The sequence below is a fragment of the Saimiri boliviensis genome, chromosome 2 (genome assembly GCF_048565385.1).
Source record: "Saimiri boliviensis isolate mSaiBol1 chromosome 2, mSaiBol1.pri, whole genome shotgun sequence".
Classification (NCBI taxonomy): Eukaryota; Metazoa; Chordata; class Mammalia; order Primates; family Cebidae; genus Saimiri; species Saimiri boliviensis.
In genome coordinates, this window is record NC_133450.1 from 76084035 (window position 1) to 76107740 (window position 23706).

Below are 23706 nucleotides of genomic sequence, written 5' to 3' on the forward strand. Positions count from 1 at the left end.
TGTAAACCCCACACTTTGGGAGGCTGAAGTGGGCAGATTGCCTGAGGTCAGGAAATTGAGACTAGCTTGGCCAATTTGGTAAAACCCCTTCTCTACTAAAAAGACAAAAATTAGTCGGGCGTGGTGGTAGATGCCTGTAATCTCAGCTACTCAGGTGTCTGAGGTAGGAGAATCACTTGGACCCGGGAGGTGGAGATTACAGTGAGCTGAGATTGCACCACTGCACTCCAGCCTGGGCAACAGAGTAAGACTGTCTCAAAAAAAAAAAAAATTATATAGATCAGGTATTAACACAGTTTTCCAGATAGTACTGATTAAACATGTCAAAATAATAATTACTAATATTTGAGTCCTTATTTTTCTAAGTACTTGATATATATTTAATCCTTGATATATATTTAATCCTCTCAAATACAAGGTAGATTCTATTATATTCCCCATTTTATAGGGGAACTGAAGCATAGAGATTATGTAACTTCCAAGCAGTTGGGCCTCAAAGATTAAGATGCTCTAGAAACTCATGATTTGTAAAATGAATAAAGTTTGGCAGGTCAGATATCCACATGTCACATCTCTTTCCCTCCTCCTGTTACTTTTACTCCAAGTAACTCAGATACTTATTCCTGAAAATCTTTCACACCCTAATAAAAATCCCGTTTAGGTGGAATTCATAGCCCAATATCCCTTTCTCCCTCCCTGTACCACCTCAGCACTGAAGCAAGATTAAAAATCTTTGTTTCTTTTTCTTGAGTCTTAAATCTATAGCCCAGGCTGGTGCAGTGGTGTGATCCTGCCTCACTGCAGCCTCAACCTCCTGGCCTCAAGCAATCCTCCTACCTCAGGATGACTAGCTGGGACTACAGGGAGCACCATCATGTCCGACTAATTTTTGTATTTTTTAATAGAGATTAGGTTTCGCTCTATTGCCCATGTAGGTCAAAAATCATTTTCAGTTCCTATATTAGGGAACTTTTTAATGGAATTAGTGATTTCTTCCTCCTTACCATGTTAATTTTCTGCAACTCAAACAAAGACTGAAGGATCCTTTTAGATTCTGCTAAGCTTGCACATTTGCCCAAAAAAAGTGTGGATGGAGCTGTTTATAGTAATTCCTGGCTCCTTTCCAGGTTTGCCGGTCATTTGACAACCTAAGCAACCATGTTTTTACTAGTTGTGGGTGTAGGTAGCTGCAGGAGCAGCAGTAAAGAATTTCTATTTCCTGAACAAATTCGTCAACTAAATCCCATTTCTCTCAATTTAACCAAATATTGTTACTGTTCCTGAAATATTAATTAAGACTTGAAATAATCTGCCCCTCAAAAGCTGGTAGGTAAAAATCAAAAAAGTTGGTAGCACTCTAATCCATCAGCAATGCGGGGGTGAAACATTTGGTACATAGAGGGCAAATTAAAAATACATATATATACCCTTTTGCAGAACAATTCCACATCTGGGAACTAAGATGAGACATATTTAAATATACAAGAAATGATGTACATCCAAGGATAATCATTTAAGAACTAGAGTTCAAAATACACTCAGTGTCCCTAAACTGAGTAATAACTGATAAAATAACGTGCAGTAGTAAGAAAAAAAAAGTCGCCTTTTTGCACTGCGATGGAAAAGCCATTGCTAGTCCAATGTGCAGAAGGGTATGCATGGTATTTTCTCTTGTACAAAAATGGGGGGGAATAAGAACATTTATTCTAATTTTCTGCCTATTCAAGGAAAAAGATCATTTATTCTTACATATATATGCATGAAAAAATGTGTATGTGGAAGAATATACACGAGGCTTGGTGTAGTGGCTCATGCCTGTAATCTTAGCACTTTGGGAGGCTGAGGCGGGCAGATCACCTGAGGTCAGGAGTTCAAGACAAGCCTGGCAAACATGGTGAAACCCTGATTCTACTAAAAATACAAAAATTAGCCAGGTGTGGTAGTGTGCGCCTGTAATTCCAGCCAGTTGTGAGGCTGAAGCAGGAGAATCACTGGAACCTGGGAGGCGGAGGTTGCAGTGAGCCAAGATCGTGCCACTGAACTCCAGCCTGGGCAACAGAATGAGACTATGCCTCAAAAAAGAAAAGAAAAAAGAAAAATTAATAATATGCAAGAAAGCTGGGCGTGGTAGCTCACGCCTGTAATCCCAGCACTTTGGGAGGCCGAGGCGGGTGGATCACGAGGTCAAGAGATCGAGACCATCCTGGTCAACATCGTGAAACCCCGTCTCTACTAAAAATACAAAAAATCAGCTGGGCATGGTGGCGTGTGCCTGTAATCCCAGCTACTCAGGAGGCTGAGGCAGGAGAATTGCCTGAACCCAGGAGGTGGAGGTTGCAGTGGGCCGAGATCGCGCCATTGCACTCCAGCCTGGGTAACAAGAGAGAAACTCCGTCTCAAAAATAATAATAATAATAATAATAATATGCAAGAAAAAAAAAGTAGAGGTTACTTCAGTGGTGGTAGCTGGATGGGTGGAAGTGATGATTAAAAAACTTTTGGCTCACCCCTGCAATCCCAGCACTTTGGGAGGCTGAGGTGGGTGGATCACGAGGTCAGGAGATAGAGATTATCCTGGCCAAACAGGGTGAAACCCCATTTCTACTTAAAAAAAAAAAAAAAATTAACTGGGTGTTGCGACTTACACCTGTAGTCACAGCTACTTGGGAGGCTGAGACGGCAATCACTGGTTTGTTTTCATTCTACTAATTTCTACATTTACTATCTTGACTTTTTTTTTCCCCTTATTGACAGTTTACAACACAAATATATGTCTGGATTATCCACATTCACAGAAGCGTAAGCCAGGAGGGCAGGCGCTGGGTCAACATAGCAGCCTATGTTATGGGAATCCTTTGGTCAAAAACACAAATACCCAATGGTCTTTTCCCAGGGCTTATCTTTCCTTGACCCAAAGTCTCCCATGTCCTCCTGTAACACATACTTAGCTTCTCCAGGAATGGTGTAGTACACAGGATAAACTGGAGTCAAGCTGGTTTTTAAATGCTGGTTCTTTTTACTGCTGTGTGAATCTACAAAGTCAGTCTATCAAATGAGGCTAAAATTGGCTACCTTGGAAATGGAGAGGAATAAATGAGATAGCAAATGTATAGCTGACATACAGTTTAACAGACGCTCAATAAATGCTGATTTCCTTTCTTCCTTCATGTTTTCTCTGTCCTTTAGTACTTTTTTTTTTTTTTTTTGAGATGGAGTTTTGCTCTTGTTGCCCAGGCTACTGCAACACCCATCCCCTGGGTTCAAGTGATTCCCCTACCTCAGCCTCCTTAATAGCTGGGATTACAAGCATGCACCACCACGCCTGGCTAATTTTGCATTTTTAGTAGAGCTGGGGTTTCTCCATGTTGGTCAGGCTGGTCTCGAACTTCTGACTTCAGGTGATGCGCCCAGCTCAGCATCCCAAAGTGCTTGGATTACAGAGGAGAGCCACACCTGGCCTCTACTCATTTTTTATTGGATGTCTTTTAATTTTTATTGATTTGTGGGGGTCTTCAAATTCAAGATAGGAGCAAAGGGACATATTTCTCTTATAGATATGAGTGCATTTGGCTGGGTGTGGTGGATTATACCTGTAATCCCAGCACTTTGGAAGGCTGAGGTGGGAGGATCACTTGAGCTCAGGAGTTTGAGACCAGACTGGGCAACGTGGCAAAATCCCATCTCTACAAAAAAATACAAAAATTAGCTGGGCATGGTGGTGTGTACTTGTAGTCCCAGCTACTCAGGAGACTGAGGCAGGAGGATTGCTTGAGCCCAGGTTGAGGCTGCAGTGAGCCGAGACCACATCACTGCCTTCCAGCCTGCATGGGCAACAGGGTGAGACCTTATTAACCCCCCAACCCCACCAAAAATAAATAAATTAATTTGTTTGATGCTATTAGAATACCACCAGCTTCCCTTACTTTGGCCCCAAATCTACAAATGAACGCTCCAGAAGGTAATGCAGAAAACTTCATGTATTCTCTTTAAAAAAACCTACTGAGTCTTTATGCCAGGGAATTTGGTATTAACAGATACAATGCAGGTCTCTCATTTCCTACATGATTAGAAATACTAATGATGAAATGAGAGACCTGTACTGGAACTCTGTTTTTAACACCTTTGAGCTTCGTGAATTTAGGCAAGTTATTCAACCTATTTTAGCTTCAGTTTCCTCATTGGAAAAATGGTATAGACAATACCTATTTTATACAGTTGGGAAGACTAAATCAGACAATACATGTAATAGGCTTTGCATAGTGGCTGGCATACAAAAAACATTTAATATATGGTAGCTACTATAAACTTGGTTATTTCCATGTGGCTTTCCATGTCTACATGGAAGGAGAAAATACGCAGATGTCCATTATAGTTTGGCTATCACTGTTTTCACTCCAAAGTAAAAAAGGCATTTAGATTTACATAAGTCTTCTGGCGTTTGGTTCTTCTGACTCCCATCATCTGTGAGACCACAGGTTACTTTTATAATATGATAAAAATTATTAGAAAAAGGAAATAAAGGCTGGGCATGGTAGCTCATGCCTGTAATCCTAGCACTTTGGGAGGCTGAGGTGGGTGGATCACTTGAGGTCAGGAGATCGAGACCATCCTGTAACATGGCGAAACCCTGTCTCTACTAAAAATAGAAAAATTAGCGGGGCGTGGTGGCATGTGCCTGTAATCCCAGCTACTAGGGAGCCTGAGGCAGGAGAATTGCTTGAACCCAGGAGGTGGAGGTTGCAGTGAGCCAAGATCATTAACACTGCACTCTAGTCTGGCAACAGAGTGAGACTGTCTCAAACAAAAACAAAAAAGGAAATAAAGACATATACAACAGTACAATCCCTCAAATATTTATTTGACCCACAGAAATAAAATTAGTCTGTTAAACTGCTGTTAAGTCTCTAAATTCTTTCTTACTTTTTGTAAATGCCTTGTCATGGATGTGTAACAAAGGGCTTACAGACTGGCACTACCCTGTGGACCATACTTTAGGTGGCAGTGCAAGTAGGGCACTGATAAAAATCAGACTTCTGAATCCACAGGACTGAAGTCAAAGCAACTGAAGAGTGTCCTGACTCACCAGCTGGCCACCTAATGGCCTTTTTCTAGCCATAAGCACAATGTTGTGTCACTCCTTACTTCAAAAACTATCCACTGTTCTGCCTGAGTCAAGGGTAAAATCTCAGTCCTTTATCATCCAGGGCCTTCCTGAGCTGGTTCCAAACAACTTTTTAAGTCTGACCTTCCACTATTCTCTATTTCACTAACTGCACTGTCCAATATGGTAGCAACTAGACCCACTTGAAATGCAGGAAGTGAAATGAGACTAATTTAGGAACTGAATTTATAATCCTAACTTTAATTTAAAATAAAATTTAAAAACATACATGATTCAATTACTGTAAAACTTTTAAGTATGCTTGGAATGACTTGGGTATGTGAATCTATCTCTTCAGCTGGAAACTTTACAATACCAAGTACTACTGAGATACGCTATAAGTCTAAAATATACGACAGATTTCAAATGCTTAGTAATGAGATAAATACATATTTTTAATATTTAGTAATTTTTTATATTGATCACAAAGTGAAGTATTATTTGGATATACTGGATTAAACAAAAGACATAATTAAAATTAATTCCACCTAGACCACACGCCCAAAACCTAGGAATCACAATCGATTCCTCCCTTTCCTCATTTGACTGGTGAGCAAGACATGTCAGCTTTTTAGATCTATCCACTTTCCTCATCTCTACTGCTACTATCCTAGTCCATGATACTCCCATTTCTTAAATCCTTCAATGGCTTCCAGTGCACTTTATCTTCTTATCAAGGCTGAGCGATTCACTTTGTTATCATTTCTTCTTTTGCTCACTAGACTTCAGCTACACTGACCTTCTTGCTGTTCCCTGAACATAACGTCTCACCTTAGGGCCTCTGCCCAGATATTCCCTTTTGTCTCACACTATTCTTAATTCCTTCCTAATACCTTCTCAGTGAGGCCATCCCGTGTCCCAGGTTCAAACTATTCTCCTGTCTCAGCCTAAGTAGCTGCCTCTGCCTCAGTAGCTGGGATTGCAGGCGCGTGCCACTGTGCCTAGTTAATTTTTTAATTTTTAGTAGAGAAGGGGTTTCGCCATGTTGGTCCCACTGGTCTTGAAACTCCTGACCTAAGGAGATCCACCCACCTTGGCCTCCCAAAGTGCTGGGATTATAGGTGTGAGGCACTGCGACCAGGCTTCTTCATGAACTTACTATGGGATATTCTCTATTTTTAAAACTTGTTTATACGCTGTTTCCCTCTAAAAAGAGTAGAAAACCTGCTTGTTTTGCTGCTGCTTTATCTATTTCAGTGTTTAGAACAGTGCCAGGCTGCACAGAGTAGGTGCTCTTCCAACAAGTGCTTAATGACTATCTAATTGCTGACTACACTTAACTGCTTGGTTGGCTCACAGGCACTTCACATTTTACATGGTCAAAACAAAGCCTTCTTACTTCCCTAACATATATTCTCTCTTGTTGTTTCTAATCTCAGTGAAGACATTACTATCCTCCTAGCTGCTCCAACTCACTTGGGAGTCACTTTTTTTTTTCTTTTGAGACGGAGTTTTCTCTCTTGTTACCCAGGCTGGAGTGCAATGGCGCGACCTCGGCTCACTGCAACCTCCGCCTCCTGGGTTCAGGCAATTCTCCTGCCTCAGCCTCCTGAGTAGCTGGGATTATAGGCACACGCCACCATGCCCAGCTAATGTTTTGTATTTTTTTTAGTAGAGACGGGGTTTCACCATGTTGACCAGGTTGGTCTCTATCTCTTGACCTCGTGATCCACCCGCCTCGGCCTCCCAAAGTGCTGGGATTACAGGCTTGAGCCACCGCGCCCGGCCTGGGAGTCACCTCTGACATCTATCTCCCTCAGTCATTTTCAGTTAACCAAACCTCCCACAAACCACTTTTGTTATTTTCTTCACTCCTACTTGCCACTAACTAAATTTAAATCATTACTGGCTAACAGCCTACTGTTTTCTCCAAACTCTTTTCCTCGCCTCAAATTTTTGTGTAACAGTGATCTGTCTAACATGAATTCAATCCTATGATTCTTCCACTTAAAATCTTTCAATAGCTTCCTCCTGGCTCTCAGAAGCTGACTTCTGCATATAACATTCAAGGCTTTCAGAAGTAGACCTTCAGCACTGTCTTCTTTACCCAACAATCTCTCAGGTGTTTGCCTCCAAACACCTGTACTTACTGCTTCTTGTCTAGGTCTTCCCCAATACTCACTTTTTTTTGAGACGGAGTTTAGCTCTTGTCACCCAGGCTGCAGTGCAATGGCATCATCTCGGGCTCACCGCAACCTTCACCTCCTGGATTCAAGTGATTCTCCTGTCTCAGCCTCCTGAGTAGCTGGGATTACAGGCATGTAGCACCATGCCCGGCTAATTTTGTATTTTTAGCAGAGATGGGTTTTTTCCATGTTGGTCAGGCTGGTTTCGAACTCCTGACCTCAGATGATCCGCCCACCTCGGCCTCCCAAAGTGCTGGGATTACAGGCGTGATCCCCAATACCCTTACTAAAGCTAATGCTTCTTCACTCCCATTCTATTCTATTCCTCCTTCTTGGTTTAATGAGGGGTTGTTCCTTTATTTGATTCCACAGTATTCAGCAGCTTCACTCTCAACATACTGATGATACCTATTTACTTGTCTACATTCTACAGTCTAAAATAAATGGGGGTAACAATTCTGCAGCAATAATTAACTTGTTCACTCAAACAGTGCTACAGAAAAACATCAGAATTTTGACAAATTTCTATTAACTGAAGCAATGAAAATATTAAATCAAAAGAAAACATAGACTATGGTCTTTATGCTATTTTTCTTCTATTTTAGGCACAATGCTTTAATAAATTACGCAGACTACAAAAATTTACTACATCAATTATTACAAAAGGCTGAGTGGATTACTTATCTAAGGGAGCACAAAATCAGTAAGCAATATGGATTTCACTGAAGCTTGTCAACTCTCCTGGATTAAATTATTGGCGCTGTCTCACATATTCCCAAATTCTAAATGTAGGTAGGATGCTAGAAGTTGCAGTTACTAGGTTAGGAAAGCCACGCCCAGGCTCCCCTGTGGAAAAACATATCAATGTATTAAGCTCCTTAGCAAATCACATCCAGATTATGTTCAAAAGGTTTTTTTTTTAACTTTGCAAATCTCCATCTCCAAACAAACTTTTGCTACTTTCTCAAAACACAACAAAATTTTTGACATTCCAGCCACGGACATTCCAGCTCTACCTCTGAGACGGCAGTAATCCAAGGGTATTTAGCAAGCAGTTAGTAGGGTCTACTAAATGGGAGGCACTATTACAATGTTGGGGAAAAAAAGCTACAGAAACATGTACATCTTCGTCATGAACCTGACTGCTGAGTTTATACAAAAGTGGAAAAGGAACCTCACTCGTTCCCTCCCTGGTACCTCCACAGCGTCTCCCGTCCCAGTCTGCCTAGTTGAATGAAGGGCCACTTTAAGGTAAATCCTAGCCTCCTGGCTGTCCTTCCGCCTCCCAGGATTCTGCTAGGCCGCTCAGTTGGCAAGCTTAAACTCCAAAGATTCCGCAGTCTCCGTCTTTCAACGATCACGTCACAGACACACCAAGGTTAGCACAGGAACGTTAGTTTCCAAACTCCTACCCACCGCACAAACAGGCGGGAAGGTTCCGCTGCCACCCGGCCTCTCCGCCGCGCACATGGCCGGCCGCAGCTCCCACCCCCGCTGCCGCGCAGGCGCCGGGAGAGCCGGGACTTGCGGTCGCTGAGAGCGGATCATTCCGCCGCTTTCTTTGTGTGGCTGAAGCGCTAGAAATGGCATATTTTCCTCCCGTTCGTTAAAAAATCAGACCCTCTTTCTCCTCTCTCCCCCACGGAACAGACTTAGGGAGTGGGTAGTAGCGGGATCTGCCGACGAGGGCAGAGGCGGAAAATCCTCGGGAGGGGAGTTGACGAGGGCCAGGTCCGGGAGGGATGCTGGGAGCTTGACTCACTCGCACACCATGTGTCCCTCCGCGCACAGCACGGGGGACTTTTCGGTGGGGATTTTGGGCGCCGACCAGACGCGGCATTTTCGGAAAATAGCGCCCTGTGCAGCTGAAGCGCTTTGTGTGTAGCGGGGCCGCGTCAGCCCGGCCGGGTACGAGGCGCCTTGGGTCCCCGCACCACCTCCTGCTGCCTCCCCGTCGCCGCTCCCGAAGCTTTTCCAGGTCAGTGCGGGTCTGTGTAGGGCCCTGTTACCACCGGATGTGGAAGTTGATCTCTTCGCTGGTAAAAAATAATTCCACTTCCCCCGGAACCCAGATCATCCCCGCGATTTCCTGTTTATTGCATTAAGGCGCCGGGTTTCCGGGGCTCCTGGCCCCGCTTATTCCGCGGGGGTCGGCGGGGTCGGCCTGGGCGCCCGCTCCGCCCGCCCCGCCGCTGCGCTTTGTCCGCTGGGCACCCCGCTTCTGGGAGGGGCGGGCAGACATGGTGGCGGCCGCCGCCCCCTCCTCGGCCCTGGCGTGCCGCGGCCTCTTCCCGGCTACCCGGCGGGCCCGTCCCGAGCGGCCGCCCCAGGGTAGCGATGGGGTCGAGCTGAGGCATCGGGGGTTCTGCGGGCGACTGGAGGTTGGCGGTGGGCGGGAGAGGGAGGAAGACAGGCGCGGCCGGGCGTCGGCCTCTCGGCGCCACGGTATCCTTTGTCTGGGCCGCCTGACGGCCCCGCCGGGCTCTCCGGAGAGGGTAACGAGCGACTGGGGCGGCCGGTTCTGGGCGCTCTGTGCTGCGGGGTCGAGAGGCGCTCGGGCCGGGCCGGGACAGGAGCGGCCGGCCGGGACGGAGTTAACGGGAGAGCCAGGCCTGTCCCGCGCGGGGCCGCCGCAGAGACAGCCTTGGCCGCGGGGCCTGGAGTCCTGAGTGCGAGAGGCCTGCCGTTCTGAAGGCTCGGGACTTCTGCCCCAAAGACTTCGCCGCCGAGACTGCCGGGCGCACGGCCTCAGGGAAGAAGTTGAGAATTTTGCCAGGTCATCTCTGCCAGGGCACAGTTCATCAGTGTGTGTTTAGTGTGTTTCGGTGAAGCTCTCCTACTCTGTTGAATCAGCGTGCCTAACCTCAAGGGTGCAACGTGAAAACTGAAACCAAAGGAATGATACAGGCCTGCTTTGTGTGTGTCTTCCTACTTTAAGCTTGTTTTCAGTACAGATACTCTTGCTTTAAATCTGATTGGACTGTGACGAGCAGACATCTGTTCAAAGGAGGGGCAGAGACCACAGTACTTCTGAAGGGGGCTTGATAATTTGGAAACATTTTAAGTTTTTTCTCTGGACTGTTTTACTCTCTCGATTCAGGCAAGTTACTGAAGTATAATTTTTATCTGAAAAAGGTTTGATGTAGTCTGTAAATGGTCCTTGTAAAGTACATTGCCTTCCCAGAATTAAAAGATGCCCTCATATATTATGCAAAAGTTAGTGGACAGACATTCTTTATTGTAGTTAGTTTATCTCATGTAAAGACCCAGGCAACTTGGTTTAATTTTTTTTTTTTTATCACTGACGTATAACCATCAGCTTCGATACTTCCATTTTCAGGCTCAGACTTTGAATTTAAGGAAACTAAAGATGGCTTTTCTTTTCTCTCTCTTTTTTTCCTTCAAAAAAAAAAATCCATTACCTGTTAACATAGATATGTTGAGTGACATCTTAAATTTTTGCAAATCTTTTTAATGTCTGGTTCAATAGAAAATTCTTAAATCTTCAGACTGTTGTGGTTAGCACATCATGTAACCTCTGGAACACTCCACTGTACACTCATACTTAAAAAAAAAACAGAAATGTGTCATTCTTACCCTGCATTCCCCATGCACGTCAAATCAGGATGTTATGCAAGACACATTTTAAGAAGACGAATAAGATTGATTCCCATGCCTTTTTATTGGGCTCTAACTTTTTTTTAAAAGTTGGAATTTAGGTGCCTAAACCAAATCACGGATAAGGATTGCATAATCTTCGTATGATATCGGAGACTCAGGAGCATTTGAAAATATTCCTAAGTGATTAAAAATTTTAATTCCAATACATATTTGTAATGATTTACACAAGTAAGGCGTGAATTCCACATTACATATGCTTGTGAACACTTCTGTGTAAATGTTATGTTTAAAGATAGAACATACTGAAAACTATAGGAGGTACAGATTTTTATGGGAATTAATTCTGCAGTGAATCCTTTGGTGAAATCAAGAATCTTTTGCAGAGACAACCCTTAGAGTTGTTTGTCTCTGAGTCATTCTGGCTTTTCTAGGTTGGGAGACAATTAACTTAATTGATTAATGTGTAAAAACTTAAGGCAGTACTTTAGTGGTTTTGAAAGGAAGCTAAGTTTGTTTCCAGTTGTTTCTGTGAACTCTAGTCTGAATCTGTCAGTCTGTAGTTCTCTACTGTTCCATCAACAGGAAGCATCTGGTCATTCTTCGTGTAATTGTTAGAAAACACCAGGTGTATTTTTAATGTTTGCTATTTTAAATGAAAATAGATTGGATCTTGGTTAATTATACTTGCTTGGTTTGGCCGGGTTCGGTGGCTCACGCCTGTAATCCCGGCACTTTTCGGAGCTGGAGGCAGGTAGATCACCTGAGGTCAGGAGTTCGAGACCAGCCTGGCTGACATCGTGAAACCGCGTGTCATGAGGAATTCAGAAATTACATGAAGTTTTGAATTATGAATTTATTTTCGAGGGTGCATGAGGCAGTTACCCAGTCTCTTTTTGTAAGTAGCCTGAGTTCAGATGAACTCACCGATGGCCTCCATCTCTTCTCTCTGACTTTAACTTTGCAGACATTAAAAAACAAACCCACACAAAATCTTGACGTGCAGAGCCAGAGCAACTTAGTTTCCTTAGTGTCATCTCTCCCCTCCCCTCTCCTTCCCAACAACTATTATGATATCCAGCTAGTAATCACAATGTTTCTATAGCTCTGATATGTTTCCTTTGGGACAGCTATAGTTAGTAATACACCTTTCTGAAGATGTTTGTTCCTTTATGCTTTCTAGAAGGTAAATCTAGCACTAGATGAGATCAGTATCAGGGCCTGTGTTTTTTCTATGTGTTCACATCACAGTGCTCTATACAGAGAAGATGCTTTGATGCAATCAGCTGTCAGTTCAGTTTTTGGTGGCCTAGTGCACCTTTCTGTCTCTCTCTCCCTCCCTTTCCTCCTTCTCCCCTTTCTCCCCTTTCTCCCCTTCCTCCCCTTCCCACCCTTCCCACCCTGTCTTCCCCTCTGCCCCTTTTCTCTCTTTGACAGGGTCTTACTTGCTCTGTTACCAAGGCTGAGTGCAGTGGTGCAATTATATTTCACGGCAAGCTCCACCTTTCAGGTTCAAGCGATCTTGCCTCTGCCTCTGCCTCAGCCTCTTGAGTAGCTGGAACTACAGGTATGTGCCAACACATCAGGCTAATTTTTTAGTTTTTTTGTAGAGACAAGATCTCACTATGTTGCCCAGGCTGGTCTCAAACTCCTGGACTCAAGTGATCCTCCCACCACGACCTCTCAAATGTTGGGATTACAGGCGTCAGCCACCATACCTGTCCGTGAATAATTCTTAAGTTGGTAGAACAGCTTATTGAAAGAGCAAGGTTAGCCCCACTTTATTTTGTACTGGTTATATTATACTTGGGGTATTGGGACGGCTTTTTGGGCAGCATACTATATCGTAAGCGAGACCTTGTATTCATTCTCAGACTCTTTCAGAATCATCTGGAGAGCTAATAATAAAAAAAAAACACGCAGAGGCTCAAGATTAAGTAAGATAGGAACAGACCTCTTGTTTTTCTCATTTCCAAGGTGGTGGACATGTTTAAGTATTGAAATCACTTATCTGTAGAGCATAAACATGAGAGAAATTTGAAATGAGAAAAAGTTGAAAAAAAATGGGGTGTTTTCTTTTAAGAAGTAACAGCTACCTTTAAGGATTTGGAGGTCTGTCACACAGAAGGATCAGATTTACCTTGACCAGAAGGAACTAGGGTCAGTGGGTAGAAGTTTAAAAGAAGCAGATTTCAGCTGTCTTCCAAGAGATATTTCCTCAAAATTGTAAAAATAGAATGGGTTGTTTTGGGTGGTAGTCTGTCCTATTCACTGACAAGTTGGGGATTCTAGAGTAGAGGAATTGTGCTGAAGGATAATTTGGGCCAGGTGTCTTCTAGTTACCTATAAACTTTAAGGTTTTATTAAATATGCCGAGGTTTACAGGTGGAAGCACAAAAAACGAATTGAGTGAACCAAGCTGATTGACTTAATTGGGTAATAGTTTTTGCCTTCTTGGATAAAGAGAAATGAGGGTTAAGTGAGAAGGCTATTTGAAGAAGGGCTTTAAACCACACTAATTTGGCAGACTCAGAGCCTTAAAAATGGGCATACCTTCTGACATGAAAATTCCCTTTAAAGGCATTTTTTTGTTGTAGTAAAGATGTGTGTGAAGATTTAGCTGTGAACATACCAACTGCCGTTTTGTTGATAATAAAAGCTGAGTATTAATATCTTTAACCACCACAGTAATCATATGAAGTGGGTAGTACTATTTTTGTTTTGCAGAAGAGAAAACAGGCAAAGAGAAATTAGGTTGCTTGCTCAAGGTGGCTGAGTTAGTAAGTATTAGGGCCAGGCCTTGAATCCGACCAGTGTGACTCCAGAGCCAGTACTGCTGATCATAATGTGGTAAAATGAAACAACCTAAATATTCCACAGTGATTGTTAGGGTCTATCCCTACAGTGGGATACTGCCTACTCAGCCATGAAAACGATGAAAGGATAATATAAAGACATGAAAGGATGTCTTGGTATACGTGAGAAAAAGTAGATTTAAAAACATGATTTCATTTTGTTAAAAAAACCCAAAACAATAATATATTGATGTCTGGAAGCAAATGTGCCAAATTGTTAAATGGTTATTTCTGAGTATAGTTTTATAGATGATTATTTTCTTTTTGCTTATTCAAATTTTCAAACTTCTGCAATGAATATGAATTATTATGTGTTGTAATTAAGATGCTAAGATGTTATTTTTCAATAAAAACGATATTAGCATAAGCTGAGAAATTTGGGTTTATTCTCTGCATTTTGAGCAAGTTCATGGAAATTGTACATAAATGAGAATTTGTAAATGCATGTACTGTTTTGTAATTTTTTGTTTGATTCCTTATTCTGGAAGTAATGTCAAATAGAGAAATATATCATTGACTCCTACCGCCTTACCATAATCAATTATCTTGTGTTTTGTTAATCTTATGTGTAATATATTAAATATTTATCCCAGCGTCATCCCAGTTAGTTACACTCTAGCTTTGTGATTTTAGGCAGTTTACTTAATCCTTCCGTGTCTCAGTTTACTTCTTTGTAAAATGGGGATTATTATAATACCTAGCTCATGATAATTGGAAAGATTAAATGAGTTATTTCATATAAAGTGAAGAGAACAGTACCTGACGCATAGTTAATAGCTCAATAAATGTTAGCAATTATAGGATAATGGTTCACTATTCAAATTCTTAGGGTTTTGGAGTAAGATTTTTTTTTTTTGATATGGGCAAGGTTGTAATGTGTGGCCTTTTAACAGAATCCAGTGCAATACCCGTCTTCCAAAGTGTTACTATTTCTATAGCAAAATGTATGAATGTTTGCACTAAATAGAATAAAGACCGTGAATAGCTTCATATCAGTTTGCGTAAGGTTTAACATGAGTTAGTTGGGGTTTCAGAAGTTTTTTCGATTTTTGGAATTGCAGATAAGGAACCTATTAAGTACTTACTCAATTTTTAGTCCTAATTTATTATAATATTAAAACATCTTTTCATGGTATTATATAGTTTTATAGTACATGGTACATTTAACAGTCAATTAAAATAGTGGTAGCCTAGCATGGTGGTGGGCACCTGTAATCGCAGCTACTAGGGAGGCTGAGGCAGGAGAATTGCTTGAACCCAAGAGGCAGAGGTTGCAGTGAGCTGAGATTGTGCCATTGCACTACAGCCTGGCACAAGAGCCAAACTTTGTCTCAAAAAAAAAAAAAAAAGGAAAACATCCATCTCTATCTCCTTTGTTTTAAAAAATACTGAGCACACTGATACTGTGATTTTATTTTTTTAATTTTAAATTTTGAAACTTTTAGGCTGGGCGCAGTGGCTTACGCCTGTAATCACAACACTTTGGGAGGCCAAGGCGGGCAGATCACTTGAGATCAGGAGTTTGAGACTAGCCTGGCCAACATGGTGAAACCCCATCTCTATTAAAAATACAAAAATTAAAAATACAAAAATTAGCCACGCATGGTGGCATGCGCTTATAGACCCAGCTACTCAGGAGGCCGAGGCAGGAGCATCACTTGAGCCTGGGAGGTGGAGGTTCTAGTTAGACAATATTGTGCCACTGTATTCCAGCCTGCGTGACAGAGAGCAAGACTCTGTCTCAAAAAAAAAAAAAAAAATTGAAACTTCAAAAAACTGCCCCTCTTGGTCCTGACCATGATTCTCTTAGTAAGAATATCCTAAAGTAATGGTGCGATTATATTACATTATATAGTATAATTTTTTTTCTAAAAGAGCTTTGAGCATTCCTATAACCCAAATAGCTTGTTTATGTCTCATTACACTTGAGGAATAAGATTTTTTTTTTTTTTGAAACAGAGTCTTGCTCTGTCACCCAGGCTGGAGTGCAATGGTGCGATCTCGGCTCACTGCAACTTCCGCCTCCCGGGTTCAAGTTATTCTCCTGACTCAGCCTCCCGAGTAGTTGGGACTACAGGCATGCACCATCATGCCCAACTAATTTTTTTTTTTTTTTTAATACGGAGTCTCGCTCTGTCACCTAGGCTAGAGTGCAAGGGCACGATCTTGGCTCACTGCAACCTCCGCCTCCCAGGTTCAAGCAATTCTCCTGCCTCACCCTGCCGAGTAGCTGGGACTATAGGTGCGCGCCCTAACTCCTGCAAATTTTTTTGTATTTTTAGTGGAGACCACGGGGTTTCACTGTGTGTTAGCGAGGATGGTCTCCATCTCCTGACCTCATGATCTACCCGACTCCACCTCCCAAAGTACTGGGATTATGGGTGTGAGCCAACATGCATGCTGGCCCAAGATTTATTTTTTTGGAGACACAGTTTCACTCTTGCCTAGGATGTAGTGCAGTGGCTTGATCTCAGCTCACTGCATCCTCTGCCCCCCAGTTTCAAGTGATTCTCACAAGTAGCTGCAGTTACAGGCGTCTGCCACCATGCCCAACTGTTTTTGTATTTTTAGTAGAGACAGGGCTTAGCCACGTTGGCCAGGCTGATCTCGAACTCCTGACCTCAAGTGGTCTGCCCACCTTGGCCTCCCAAAGTGCTGAGATTACAGGTGTGTGCCAGGGCATCCAGCCTGTAGTAGTGATTCTTTAAAGGAGGTGGGTAGATGCCACTATACCTGTCTTTAACACACCCGTTCTGTGGTTGTGGAGACTGCGGTGGTCGTAAAAATTACAGTACCAAATTTTGGAATTAGGTTGATTCTTCTTATAATGATAAGAGTTTTGGATGTATAGCCCCTTCTGACTCCTGTAATCCTTTATGTCCATAGCATTTACTTTATATCCAAACAGAGGAAAAAATAATGACTAGTATGGTGCTTGCTTCTGCAGCACATGTGCTAAAATTGGAACGATGCAGAGAAGATTAGCGTGGGCACAAGGAGGACACATAAATTTGTGATGGGTTCCATATTTATTATTTTTAATAAGAAAGTGAAAAAAAATTAGTATGGTGTATACTATACCTTTATCTCCTAAATGAGTTGTATGAACTCTATGATCTTTGCCCACGTGATTACTTTTCCTGTGTTCCTTTATGTGTTTCATTCATAGAGATTCTCAGTTTCTCAGTGCTATGATCTGAATGCTTTTATCTCTGCAAAATTCATGCTGAAATCTTCATCTCCAAGATGATGATATTAGGAGGTGGGGCCTTTGGGAGGTGATTAGCTCAAGTGGGTAGAACCCTAATGAATGGGATTAGTACTTTTATAAATGAGACTCCAGGCTGGGTAGGGTGGCTCATGCCTGTAATCCCAGCACTTCGGGAGGTCGAGGTGGATGGATCATGAGGTTAGGAATTCAAGACCAGCCTGGCCAAGATGGTGAAATCTTGTCTGTAGTAAAAATACAAAAATTAGCTGGGTGCGGTAGAAGGAAGGAGCCTGTAATCCCAGCTACATGAGAGGCTGAGGCAGGAGACTTGCTTGAACCCGGGTGGTGGAGGTTGCAGTGAGCTCACATCGTACCACTACACCCAGTCTGGGTGACAGAGTGAGATTCCGTTTCAAAAAAAAAAAAAAAAAAAAAAAAAAGCTCCAGGCAGCTTGTTAGCCCTTTCTTTCATGTGAGGTTACAGCAAAAAGACTGCAGTCTAGAAACTGGCTCTTAGCGGATACTGAATCTGCCAGTGCCTTATTTTGGACTTCTCAGCCTCCAGAACTATTAAAGATAATTTTTCTGGGCTGAGTGCGGCGGTTTATGCCTATAATCCCGGCACTTTGGGAGGCTGAGGTGGGAGGATTGCTTGAGACCAGCCTTGGCAACATAGTGAGACCCCATCTCTACCAAACAAAAAAAACCCACCAAAGTCATTTTCTGTTGTTTGTAAGCCACCCAGTTAATGGTATTTTGTTATAGCAGCCCAAACAGACTAAGACTTTACCTTACTCCTGTATGCACTAGATAGAGTCTGTACTTTGACATCATTCGTTTATTTTATATTTTACTGGACTCCATTTGTCAAATTTTTCCACCATCAATTTCTTTTGTTTTCCCTCACAGGTCACAGCATATTTGTGGAGGAAGGTGAGTAATTATGAAGATTTCTTGGCCACTATAAATTTATGCTGAACAATTCCAAATAGGCCCTTCTTACTTCTTGGCAATCATCTTATTGATTGCATTTTTCTCTTGTCTTGTATTCCTTCTTCCTTTTAACTCTCAATAGATGCCATTTACTTCTATTTAAATGAAAAAAACCAGGTGTAAGCTTGCACATTTTTTTTCATTGTCACCGTAACAAATCTCTGTTCTTTCATCTTATTTTGTAAATTGAATGGAAGAAGAATCTTGCTGCCACAGTTAAGTTTACCTCTCTTGTCACTTTGATTGTTATTTGCAGTGTTTTTTCTTCCCTACCTTCAGATATGTACAGACTTCTGTACTTTGGGAGGAAAAAAAATCAGTTTTGATTAACTGCTGCTACCGTTCTTTCCAGCTATCTGCTGCATTTCTCTTTATTTCAAAAAATTTAAGACTTGAATTATAGTTGCTGTCCTGAGTTCTTTTTTTTCTTTTTTTTTTTTTTTTCAGAGACAGGGTCTCACTGTGTTGCCCAGGCTGGAGTGCAGTTGCAGCTCACTGCATCCTCCCCAGGCTTAGGTGATCCTCCTACCTCAGTTCCTGAGTAGCTGGGATTACAGGCATGTGCCACCAAGACTGGCTAATTTCGTGTTTTTCTGGTAGAGATGAGGTCTCACTGTGTTGTCCAGGCTAGTCAAGTCCTGAGTTCTTTTACTACTACTTTCCTGACTTATGCAGTTTTGGAATAGCATAATTCAGATTGTTGCTTTAGAGGACATCCTTTGTGTCGATTACATTGGCTTCATCCTGACTCTTTTCAGCTAGTATGTATGTGTTATTATTTCCACTGAGGCTTCTTAATGTTCTTTTCTTGCTCTTTGCGTTAGTTTACCATCCTGGTTTTCCCTTCTGATTACTACTTTTATGATTTCTTTGTAGTTTCTTGAGCCTCTTAGCACTGTTATTCTCATCAGTACTTGATTCTTTATTCCCCTCTCTTTGTCTTCTCTCAGATGTTTTACATGCTGATGACTCCCAAATGTGTGTCCCATGCATGTTTGTTACTCTAATAGTTCACTGGATATGTCTGTTGGAAAATTCAAGGAATTTCCAACCCCCCCCTTTTTTTTTTTTAAAGACCAAGTTTCACTCTTGTTGCCCAGGCTGGAGTGCAGTGGTGTGATCTTGGCTCACTGCAACCTCAGCCTCCCAGGTAGCTGGGATACAGGCATGTGCCACCATGCCTGGCTAATTTTGTATTTTTAGTAGAGACAGGGTTTCTCCATGTTGGTCAGGCTGTTCTTGAACTCCTGACCTCAGGTGATCTGCCTACCTCGGCCTACCAAAGTGCTGGGATTACAGGTGTGAGCTACCGCAGCCAGCTCTGTCATGTTTAGATTTATTATTAGCTTTTCACCTGCTCCCAGATTATCTTTTAATTTCATCATTATACTTAAATCTTTGTTTGTTTGTTTGTTTTGAGATGGAGTCTCGCTCTGTAGCCCAGGCTGGAGTGCAGTGGCAGAATCTTGGCTCACTGCAACCTCCTCCAGGGTCCAGGTTCAAGCAGTTCTCCTACTTCAGCCTCCCAAGTAGCTGGGACTACAGGTACAAGCCACCACTCCCAGCTAATTTTTGTATGTTTTAGTAGAGATGGGGTTTCACCATGTTGGCCAGTCTGGTCTTGAACTGACCTCATGATCCACCTGCCTCGCCTCCCAAAGTGCTGTGATTACAGGTGTGAGTCACTGCTCCTGGCCACTTAAATCTTGAAGCAGTCTGCAATGTATCAACCAGCACAGTTGTTTTCCCTTTATTGGCTCTGAGTTTGTCCTGGAATTCTGCATTACCTGTTACTTGCTCTCTTTAAACTTTAGATTCTCCTTCCTTGAATCTGTTTTGCGTGTGACTGCCAGAATAATTTGTTTTTGAAAAATTTTTGAACCTGTTGCTAAACATGCAAGCCTGAGGAGAGAACATGTGCTGTTGACCTTTGCACTGTCTATTCTGTCAAAGTGAATTGAACCTGTGCTGAATAAATGTTTGAAAGGGTCACCATTTGGTCAAATCTTTGAATGACTCCCAGTTTACAAGATAAAGTCCAAATTCTACTTTCTGACTTTTAAACCTTTTTATATTATATTCTTCTTCAGCCTTGTTCCTTACTCTTGAGCATTATTAAGCTGGTGTTTCCTCTGTGATATATCTTGCTTAAGCTCAACTCCATTCATTCTTCCTTTAACTTGCCTGTCAAAGCCTATTCAGGGATGTTTGCCCTGTGGCCAACACTGTTCTAATCTCTGGTGTTACAGTAATGAACAAAACAGAAGACAAAGTCCCTGTTTTCTTGGAGCTGACATTTGTGGAGAGGGACACAAACGTGACATTAGGTGGTAATGAGTAAAATGAAAAGGAATAGAAGTAGACAAGGGGATAGACTTGCGGGATGTGGTGGCTATCTTAGGTAGTCTGGGAGGGCTGCTCCCTGGGTGTCCTAGACTGCAGGAGCAAAGTTATCTAAGCAGAGTTTTCTAGGCAGCAGAACCAATATATGCTAGACCCTAAAGTGCGAACACATTTGCCTTGTTCAACGAATTGCTAAGACTTTTGTGGCTAGAGCATGGTAACTAAGGGGGAGAATGATAGTTGAGCTGAGAAGGGATGGTGGGAGAGAGATTATGCTTCAAATGTTAAGTCCTTCATTGAAGAGGCCTTCCATGACTACTACTACTTGTTTGTTAATAGAAACCTTGGAACTTATATAACTATGGAAGTAGCTTTCAGATGATTGTTTATTCTGACTCCCAATAAAAAATGTACGTGGTAATTGTGTATATATGTTACTACGTGCATGTGTGTGTGTGATAACTACATTTGATAATATGCTGACATTTTCAAAAACATTGGCCTTAACCTACTAAAGTGATTTCACAGTTGGTTAATAATAGGTCATGACCAACAGTTTGAAAAGCACTAATTTATGGTGTCTATACAAATTTAAACAAAACACTGAACTACGAACTACTTTTAAAAAGCACTAATTTATGGTGTCTATACTCATTTAAACAAAACACTGAACTATGAACTCTATACATTTTTTCAGTTTGTGAAATATTTTTGGTTAAAGATCTTGCCTTAAATTTTCTTTTTTTTCAGTTGGGAGTTTCGCTCTTGTTGCCCAGGCTAGAGTGCAATGGCATGATCTTGGCTCACTGCAACCTCTGCCTCCTGGGTTTAAGCAAGTCTCCTGCCTCAGCCTCCTGAGTAGCTGGGATTTATAGGCATGCACTACCACGCCTGGCTAATTCTTGTATTTTTAGTAGAGACAGGGTTTCTCCATGTTGGTCAGGCTGATCTTAAACTCTCGACCTTAGGTGATCCACCTGCTTTGGCCTCCCAAAGTGCTGGGACTACAGGCGTGAGCCACCACGCCCAGCCTTTGCCTTCAGTTTTTGTGTGTGTAGGTTTATAGTGTTTATAATAATGCTGAATAGCAAGGACTTGTTTAATTGGTTTTTTAACTACCCACCTGCAACTGTTTTGAGTTATAGAGGACTTGTTTACTTTAGCAAACATCTGTTGAGTGGTATATTGCAAGCTGCTAGGTACTAAAATATATAATAAGATAAACGATTAACTTTTACTTATATAAGGGTTAAAAAGAAAAAAAAAAAAAGATAAACCCTGTCTGACTTCCTAAGGCTTATGGGAGAGGAAAGCTTGTAAATAAATAATTTGTAAAGTGATGGAATCTATCTAATAATGGAATTGTGTTAAGGCCACAATGAGAATAAAGAAGTGATTCTTCTTTGCTGAGAAGGTCAAGGGAAATTTATTGGAGGAGGTAATGTCTGAACTGGGTTTGGAGGGAGAAGAGGACTACTTGGTCAGGTAAATTCAGAAGTGGAAGATTTCTTAGGCAGGATAACATAAAGGAGTGAAATCATGAGACAGAACACATGAGGATAATTGTAGATAGCCCTGTATTAAAATATAAATCCAAGGAGGAAATGGTGAGTGATGAGGCTGCAGTGAGGCAAGGTCACATCCTTAAAGGTCTCAGATGGATTGGAGTTACCACTCATTTAATGATTATGCATATTAGGGGAAAATACTGTATAGTCAGAATTTTAGGAAGTTGCCATATGAGAAGTAAGATACCATCTCTCAATAATTCCAAAACAGCCAGTTTTTCTCTAGTGACGAAATGTATCACTGTTTCCTCAGTTGTGCGTTAGAGGAAGATGGCTTACATTTATGGGCTATGTTGTACAAACAAAAAATCTTATAAAACGTTAACTTCTCCATTACAATGAGAAGTTCATTCCATAAGATGCATTTGAGAACTGAGACATACTGAGGAAATAGATTCACATTTCAAGCTTATGCTGGGACTTATGCTTATGAAGTAGAATGGTGGGTAGCCAACTGTTTAAATTATTTTCAAGTTGAATTATACATGTGGTTCAATGCCACTGTATTCTGTAGGTGATTGGAATACATGATTATATCTGCACTCATTTTGGAAGGATATTTTTATAAATTTGACCAAACCGCAATTTAAGACTTTATGACATTTAGAATATACAAATTTTAAAGAAAAGAATATACAAATTTAAAACAGACTGAGAGAAATATGTGCAACATATATAATAAACATATGTAATAATAAAATGGAAAAATAGGTAAAGAATATGAATAGGCAGTTTTGAAAGAGGAAACATAAGTGGCCAACAAACATTTGATAAAGATGTGCAGTCTCGTTAGTAGTTTGAGAAATGCATGTTAAAACAGACAACAATAGCATACTCTGTAGCTGTATAAAAAAAATGAGGAAGCTCTCCTCTGAGAACTAATAGGAAAAGCTCTCTGGGGTATGTTAAGCAAGAAAAGCAAGTGGGGAACAGTGTCATATAGTAATAGTTGGGTTTTTTTTTTTTTTTTTTTTTTTTTGAGACGGAGTTTCGCACTTGTTACCCAGGCTGGAGTGCAATGGCGCGATCTCGGCTCACTGCAACCTCCGCCTCCTGGGCTCAGGCAATTCTCCTGCCTTAGCCTCCTGAGTAGCTGGGATTACAGGCATGTGCCACCATGCCCAGCTAATTTTTTTTTGTATTTTTAGTAGAGACGGGGTTTCACCATGTTGACCAGGATGGTCTCGATCTCTTGACCTTGAGATCCACCCGCCTTGGCCTCCCAAAGTGCTGGGATTACAGGCTTGAGCCACTGCGCCCGGCCAGTAATGGTTTTTTTTGGTGATTATAGAAATACCAGAAGGATACCTGTGAAACTAGTAAAGGTGATTACTTGTTAGGGTTGTAGGTTTGGGGTGGGCCGAGGAGAAGCAATGAGTAGTGTTAAATACTTCTGTTGACAATTTTCAATGTATATATTTCTGTGTTTGGGTTTTTGAGCTATAAGAAAGTATTGTCTATTGAAAAAAAAAAAGATGTGAAGTAGACCTTATAGAACTTACTTGATGACCAACTGTATTAGTCCATTTGGGGCACTATAACAAAATATAAACTGGTGACTTATAAGCAATAGAAATTTATTTATCACAGTTCTGGAGGCTGGGAATTTCAAAGTGGTGGCAGATTCCATGGCTGGTGAGAGCCCATTTCCTGCATTATAGATGGAGCTGCCTTGCTGTGCCCTCATATGGTGAAGGAACAAAGAAAGCAGTTATATGGCAATAATTCCATTCATGAAATTATGAATGGAATGGAAGTCCCTACTTACTAATACCATCACCTTGGGGTTAGGATTTCAACATGTTAATTTTGTGGGGACACAAATATTCAG

The 23706-nt window shown here is 41.7% G+C and overlaps 1 protein-coding gene and 1 non-coding gene across 11 annotated transcripts in view; both read left to right on the forward strand.

Moving 5' to 3' along the window:
• Window positions 1–8863: 8863 nt before the first annotated feature.
• Window positions 8864–23706, forward strand: part of GABPB1 (GA binding protein transcription factor subunit beta 1) — a 68714-nt gene continuing 53871 nt past the window's right edge. For 3 of the 10 annotated variants that reach the window (XM_074393612.1, XM_074393614.1, XM_074393616.1), the window contains exon 1: window positions 8864–9265. The gene's annotated coding sequence lies outside the window, so the exon portion shown is untranslated. Of the gene's footprint in view, window positions 9266–10091; window positions 17905–23706 lie in introns of those variants that run through there. The other 7 variants (XM_003928860.4, XM_074393615.1, XM_010339491.3 and 4 more) reach the window with 5 other exon arrangements.
• LOC120364113 (U6 spliceosomal RNA) lies at window positions 16692–16793 on the forward strand. Its single transcript, XR_005579465.1, has one exon. It is a non-coding gene; the product is annotated as a U6 spliceosomal RNA (small nuclear RNA).